We start from the raw sequence: 8,380 nt of genomic DNA on the forward strand, positions 1-8,380 counted from the left end.
AGTCGAGATCTGGCCTCCATTCTACGTCACCACCATCTTATCCTTAGAAACACCCCAAAAGATTACAAGGTTATGAGCCGTGTCACGATTCTCGGTTTGGTGGTTTTCAACGTCACTACCATCATCCTGATAACATTTTTCAAAATTAAATATACATACTTACTTGACACGCCAGGGGTTATCTATGGAGCCGCAGTAACTTTGCTGTCAATGACACGTAGCTTGATATACCTGGTAATATTCAAAGCAATCTGCAGAATGACGTCTCTGTCTTACCTGCAATCTGTGAAAGAGGCTACAACCTCTGCAACAGCAGCACAAGTGTCTCCTTGCAACAGAATAATGTTGGCTTGTCATTCTCCTTCACCAAGGAATTCTTCTGACCCTCCTCCAATCCTACTGACTGAGGCAGAGATTACAGGAAAGAGGATCTGCGACACATGTCCACAGATGACAATGCTCTACAAGCTTGAACAAATAACAATCGAGGTAAGAATTGGTTGTTTCGAATTTAAAGTTCCTTAAAAATTAAGTTTTTACCAGGGATTCCGCGGTAGATAAAAACATAATCTTCCAGCATCTTCAGAGGCTCAGTACTAAGTGGATATTGAAATAACTGTGTAAAAGAAAGTGTTAGCCAAAACACTGTGTGAACGGTTCTCTTACTGTCTCCTCCCTTTTATTTTTCAGCTTCTATAATCTCTTCTTGCGTCTGCTTTTCCACTTTAGAAAAATTCCACTATGAAGTAAATTTCAACATCCTTGTAATTATGCACGTGAAGATAATAGAACATTTAAAATTTTTAATGCAAGATTTTAGGGAGGTAAATCCAGACTCAACTTTTACAGATAACAGAATGCAGAGACAAACTGGTCCGCTATTTCTTAGAGATCATCACAATAAGCATAATGATGTCAACGCTTACGTTGATTTCTTGTGGTTATGCAATATTCCATAAAATATGGCTGTCTGGTTTTAGCGTAGTGCTATTCATCACCTCCATATCTGCGCTTGGCCACATCTGTGAAACAGGAGATAATTTCACAAAAACGGTAAGGAATTTTTGAACCTTGAGATGCCACTAGAAGGATATTGGAGAATGCATGTATTTGAAGACTACTTATTGATTTTAACTACCTGACGTTTAAAGATTTTTTTTTTCTTCAATCAGGCCATATAAAAATATACTTTCATCATGATATTCATCACTTTAGCTAGAAAGCCTTTTTTATGCACAAAAGGATTAACACTTTTTAAAAAAAGGAAGAATGTAAAAGATGATATTTTAGAAAAAAAACAGAAAATGCTATCTTTAAAAGAGCTGTTTACAAAAAGCGAATCATTGTCTTTTTCCAGATTGGAAAGGCCGCTGGAATCCTCACAGTTCTCAGCAGCCAGTCACTTGATCGAGACATCAAAGAGCAGGTAAAGTGGCTAATTCCTTGTCCACCTTGGTACCATACACGCGTCAGTTTCCTCCGCCATTTCCCTGTAAGAAATCATGTCTTTTCTAACAAAATTAGGTAACTTCTGGAACTCATTGACGCCTACCATTCTACCTAATTTATAATTTTCCAATCTTTCAAGCAGTGATATTCCCATAATCCACTTCAAAATTTTTATCTCTGTTCTCTCAAGCCTTACTTCCTACTTTTGTCTTAGAGGCCACGTTTCCAATTCCATACATTAACAGAGGTTTCATTACTGTGGTATATCTTGACTTTTAACTTCCACTTGCACTGCCTCCCTCCACTTTCCACATGCTGATTTTATAGTCTTCTAAACTTCAGCTCACATCCTCCTTCCCAAGTGCCTAAATTGCTCTACTTATTTTATAAACGAGCCTCTACTTCCATGTATGGCTATCCTCTTCTGACCTTCCTTTCTGCTCACCATAGTCTTATTAACATTTACCCTAAAGCCACCCCAAAGTCTCCTACCACTCTACAATCATTCGCTGTAGGTCTTCCCCCTTTTCAGAGGCAATCACCAAATCGTAGGCATATAGCAACTCCCACAACTCTTCATTCAACGTATCCATGACCAGAACAAATAGAAAACTAATGTCTCCTGGTGTAATCCAACACTAACTTCAAAGGTTTCGGTTTCCTCAACTACTGTTACTCAAGCACAAAACATTGATTTCTCTTGGGAAATTGTAATAGGCCTTCTCTAGATCTACAAAAACACAGACGATCTTCTGGTTTCCCTCTAGCCTCTTTTTCTGTAGCTGCCTTTATTATAGATATAGCATCCACAGTTCCTCTCCTCCTCATGAATCCATACTGCAGATTTCCAATCTTTACAACCTCTAATCTTATACCCTCTAAAAAACTTTCAAACCACGCTCTGTTACACTCTCCTCCTAGTCTTTAGGCATTATTTTCTCTTCCAATATTACTCTTAACAACAGCAGAGTCCATTCTTCCCCCTGTAGCTAACATCGTGATCATTTCAATTTCAAGCTCTGATGGACCCGATGCTTTAACATTTTTCATTTCACTCAACGCCCAATTCCCTTTTGAGTTCCGTATCTCTATCACTGTACCCTCCCCCCTTTGTGTTCTTCCCAGGTCCTCTCTCTCATTTTCAAGATTCAATAGTTGTTTAAAATATCTAAAAATACAAAAATATATGCTTAGAATTAAAAAGTCTCTATCTAAAAATACGAAAACTCTATCCAAAACTAGAACTTATATTTGTGGAATGAGGTTAGAGCGCAGCAAGGGCCAGGTTAGATACAAAGACCTATCTTAAGAATACAGTCTTCATCTTGGAAAAGTAAAACACAACAGTGTCCGTCTTGAAAAAGAAATATTTCCTCCATCTTTAGAGCTTAAAAAAATAGTCATAAAAATGCAACAAACTCCATCTTGGAAAATACAACCACTATTCAAAGAAAAACTCCCTCTATTTATAAAAAGGGAAAACCCACCTTTCAAAATTTCATAGTAACCTAACTTAGTCACTATTTTAAATTTATAGGTATATCGGCTTCTAATGGCTATAGGCCCACTGAAAGAGATGGAGATGTGTGGATGGTATAAACTCGATTTCAGGACATTTGTATCTGTAAGTATTTTGAGTCTCTTTTCATCTCAAGTTTCAAAAATTCAGATCTAAGTAGAATGGCTATCTCATAACAATAACTAACAATAAGACTTGCAGATTTAAACAGCATGATGTAAGAACTAGCATTGAAAATTCAGCATAAGAAGAGATGTCAATAGGAAATTACTTTTAGCAGACTTATATTAGAAGCAAATCCTTATAATTTGTTTCATATCTAAAGATTTGTGATCTTATCTGAAATAAAAATAGAGAACATTTACGTAATGGTGAAGTCTCATAACTAAGTGATGCTAGAAAATTCACACTGAATTAGAGAAGGGTCTTTGTAAGAAACTATGAACTAGAACAGCAGGAATGAAACATTTGTGCTACGCGAATATATTGAGTAAAACCCAGAACAATTTTGAGAAAAAGATTTTTATCAACGATAGCTGTAACAAAAGCCAGATTATGATATCTCCAATTATCTGATGGAAAAAAAATGTGCTGTATATTACAGGTCTAAAAATCTTGTGAAAACCATAAACGATAACCCATATATCCCTTATGTAATAAAGAGTATATATATTTATATGTATATATATATATATATATATATATATATATATATATATATATATATATATATATATGTATGTATGTATATACATATATATATATATATATATATATATATATATATATATATATATATATATATATATATATATATATATATATATATATATATATATATATATATATATATACATATATATATTCATGTATATACATATTTTTGGGCTCAAGCCATGTCGTCCTGATGGAAGTTACTATAAGTAGCTTCCTAAGGGATATATGTACTACAGTGATATTCCCAGAGAATTTTACCTTTAGGTCTCCAGAATTCTAACTTCTGGCGCGAATATTCTTAAATTTTCTCTCAAGGATATCGCAGACGTATTCTTGATACGCCACATAGCAATCCGCACCCCTGATAGCGTTTATGCTTCGAGGGGGAAAGTGGCAGAATAGAAGGGGAGCCATATCAAGGTTACCCTAGTTCTCATACTACTATTGAGTATCACAACAGCGCCATATCCAAGATGGCGGACATTCCTAATTTTGTAGTGAATTTGCATGGTGGTGTTCCCTGTTGATCTGACATTTTCGATCGATTTTCAAGGATTATTGTTATGCAATCTCCAGCTTCTTTCGCCTCTGGAAAGTTGAGTATTGAATATTTACAATATGTGTATTTTAGTTCCCGTCTCACAGTGAAATTAGAGTAATTTATTAAGATTAGGAGCTAGGCCTGTTATCGGAGACGCCATGGGCGCTATCGTTCGTTGGGCATGTGTTATTTAGTTAGTAGAACGACATTCCCGGTTTCAAATAGCATTAATAATTTGATTATGAAAGCTATTTAGGCATTTTATACTTGTAAAGATATTTATATGCATAATTTTTCCTTTTTCTGTGTCGATCGTATATGTCAGAGTTTCGGTGATATAGGTAACCGAGATCTCGCCTTGCCTAGGTAACCTAACCTAGGCAACATATTCTTTCGACATTTCCCCGGTTACCCTCGTGTATTGGTTTATCAATTAATTGGAGATTGATATCTCCTTGAATTATTATATAACCGATGCTCGTCTCTAATAGAGATTTTAGGGTAATCTCTCTTCCCTCTGAGGATAGCCTTAGGCTACAACCCTAATGGGTTGGCCTTGAATTTTTAATTCAGGCATGACTAGCCTAGGGTTTTCTGTCTCGTCCCTTAACAGCAGATGGCAAGTTTTGGGATTCAATCAGAACCTCAGAGTATTTAGTCTTGTGTCGGCAGTTGGCCGGCAGGGTGAATAGTCATTCCCCTGCCGGCTAGGCTGCTGGCATAGGAGGCTAGCCCTCCCTAGGCTACACCTGAAGTGGTTGTATGATGCCACCACCTTCTCCCTGTGGCCTAGTAGACTAGTCCTATGCTCGCAGACCATAGGCTGAAGAGTAGTATACTTCTGAGGCCTACGATGGCGATGCACTGAAACTCTGTTCCTCCCTTGTTGAGAGGAGGCGGCACTGCTGCCGTCCCCTTAACTGTATTGGCACACCCTAGGCTGGATAATAGAAGATTCTCCTGCCGCCTAGGATGGCGCCGATACTGAAACAGAGTTTCTTCAAGGTGTTTAGGTCCAGCAACATTGCCGGCTCCTACCACACCTCATATAGGACCCTTTTCCTCCCCATCTGTTCTTTTATGATGGCCGAGCCATTGTCTTTCTTGAGCCAGCGTCCTGCAACCTTACCGTTGCCGGTGGGTTGCCGGAGCCGGCCAGACTCCCTCTCTACAGCCGTTGTCCGGCTGCCTGCGGCTATGCCAGCTGCAGGCAGGCATGACAACTACCAGCGGCCATATTGAATGCCAGTGACCATATATCTTACAAACTTCCGGCGGCTATGACGGCTGCCGTCGGCGATGCATGCTGCTGGTAGCCATGTCATTTGTCGGCAGCCATGACGGCTGCTGGCGGCTGCCGGCAGCCATGATGGCTGTGAGTGAGAAGTCCCTTCTGTCACCAAGGTTCTTCAGTTCTCCCTTGGACTGCTAGCCACAAGTTCTATTGTTGGAGTACCGCTGGCCAGGCCTGCACAGATAGGTGCTGACTCAGCCGGCAGCACGCCGACTGTACTAGTGCTGCCGGAGGCTAGCCTGCCGGCGGTGTATCGGCGGGACCTTACCGGCGATAGTACTGTGGCTGAATGGAAGCCTGAATGTTACATTCTCCCCTTCCATTTGAACCTTCTTTCTGGAGAAAGGCAGTAAAATTAGAATTTACATCCTTAATTACTATATACATACACAGTAATAGGTAGCCTTCACTCCATACTATCTCTCTCTCTTTTAGCTAGCATGCTGGATGTGCCGGCAAGAACTAGCTATGCCGGCAACATGCCGGCTGAACTACGGTATATATTTATACAGGTAGTCAGTATATTTGCAGTATAGGATATACTGCAGATAGAAAAACTACTGTATATATTATACTAGTAGTTATTTCCAATATATTTTGGGTATCCCTACCCAGGTATTTGCTGAGCCCAATCCTATATTGAAAGAATATAATTTCTTCAATATTCTGATTAGAAATCAGTTTTCAGATTACCCTACAATATTAAATATTTTAAGGGCTGGGGTGTTACACTCCTAACCCTTAAAGGGTAGAGCCCTTATCCTTGAGTCTCCCTGATTAGGAAACTCTATGATTTAATATTGTAAGGGAGGCCACAGCAAATAGGTTGGGTGGGATACACAAATATATGTCTTTTGTTTTTCCTAGTCCAGTTGGCGTCATGCTAGCTGGACCGTGCCGTCAGATGCTTGCCACAAAGGCAGCACACTGGCTGAACTACATTATATATAATTATACAGTAGCCAGTAATTTGCAACATAGTATATACTGCAAATATAAAACTATAGTATGATTATATAGTAGTTATTTCTAACATATCTTGGGTACCCTTGTGCAAGCTTATGCTGGTACCACTCCTATATTGAAAGAATAGTATTTCTTCAATATTCTGATTAAGAAATCAGTCATCCTTACCCCACAGTGTTAAGAATGAAAAGGCACAGTGACTTATACACTTCTCTACCTCTAGGGGTAAGAACCCTTTTAGTTGGAGTTCCCTTGATAGAGGAATCTCCTTATAATTAATACTGAGGGGAGGTAACAGCATTTGCTTGCAGGGGATACACAAGTATGTGTCTCTCACTATCCCTTTATAGCTTACTATCCTAAGCTATTTTGTTAAAAGATGACTTTTATATATTGCTTATCAGTGAGATAATCATTCGTATACTCATTCTGTTTATCTTTCTTTACAGGAGGAACACCAGATGATGTGTTGCAGTCTTCTGCAAGATCAAGAGTAAGTGTTTTTACGGTCATGATACATGCAGGTTTCATGCCCCCTGCAATATTATTTCCGAATCCCTACATTATTGGAACCCGCAGGTTTGCAATGTATGTCAGACCTTAATGTCCGAGGGTTTCGAGAATCCCAAGTCGATAGAGACTAGGGATGCAGCTCGTTACAAATTACGCAACTGGGTGAGAGGTTTCCAGAAAATCTCTCCGGGTCCTTACCTACCTAATGATAGGATGCGTAAGCTACTATTTCTGAAAGCAAGTAAGGAAATAGTGGTGCCCTAGGCCGATTTACATCTCCCGACGGCCAGATAGCCTTTGGGAAGGAGGGCAGGAAGCGCCCACGGGAAGAAAGGGAGAATGTCGTGTCGGAATTGTTTCCGTCTATGCCGGCTCTAGTGCCATTGACATCGACATCTTCACCTTCTACCCCTCTATTAGATGGAATGGTCCAATTATGGGCCCAAGTGAAAAATCTAAAAGAAAACTTTCGCAAACAAGATGATAAGCAGGAAGCGAAATGCAAGATAGAACCTCGTAAAGCTCCACTTGTCGCTCCTCAAGGGTCATACAAACGACACTTCCGACATGCTCCAAAACCAATCTCTGGAGGTTTGCGGAGCTGATGCCGATTTTAAACGGCAAACTCTACATCTCGGAGAAGATGGGTGCTGTTCCTTTGGACAAAATACAGTTTTGGCCAGACTTTGACGCTTTCCCTAATTGTTTCATTCGACTGAAGTATGAACCAATGTCAAGAAAAGGAATGGAATCGAAGGAGGTCATGATTCTCGACCATGATAAGGCACAGGCTATCCTGTCAAGTAGCCTGAAAAGGGCGGGTTACTCGGTGTCTAAGGTATTCACACTAGGTAACAGGCACCCTTTCTTTCTTGTTCCTGCTTCAATTTCATTCCCCTTTATGGGAAGGCATTTAAATCTGTTGCCAAGGCAGTGGAGGCAGGTAGACCATGTCCTGCACTCGTGGAATGCAAGCCTCTGTCACTAGGCTTTTCCAGACAGGAGAAGGACTGGAAGGAAGGCCACTTAACCTTTTCAGTAGGAAGACTAGATGCAGATGTCGCCAGTCGACAGTTTAACGAAAATCTCCCTAAATTATCCGAGTTTCTCTTGTATAATGAACAAGAGACAAAGGAGAGACTTGCAGCCTCCCTATCCCTACAAAACTACATAGAGTTGTGTTCAACCCATCAAGGTACCCCAGGCATGCTCATGGTCTTAGCCAAAATGCATATGGCTACCTTAGTAAAAGACCTTTATGCCTTTATGAAGGCTAGGAGAGCATGTAGGGAGTTTGTGTGCGCTACCGCAACAGTGAAACATGAAACAAGGAAGCTCATATCTTCCAACATCTGGGGTAAGGCCCTCTTCCCAGACGAGG

This window comes from Palaemon carinicauda, chromosome 6 (assembly GCF_036898095.1).
Source record: "Palaemon carinicauda isolate YSFRI2023 chromosome 6, ASM3689809v2, whole genome shotgun sequence".
Lineage (NCBI taxonomy): Eukaryota > Metazoa > Arthropoda > Malacostraca > Decapoda > Palaemonidae > Palaemon > Palaemon carinicauda.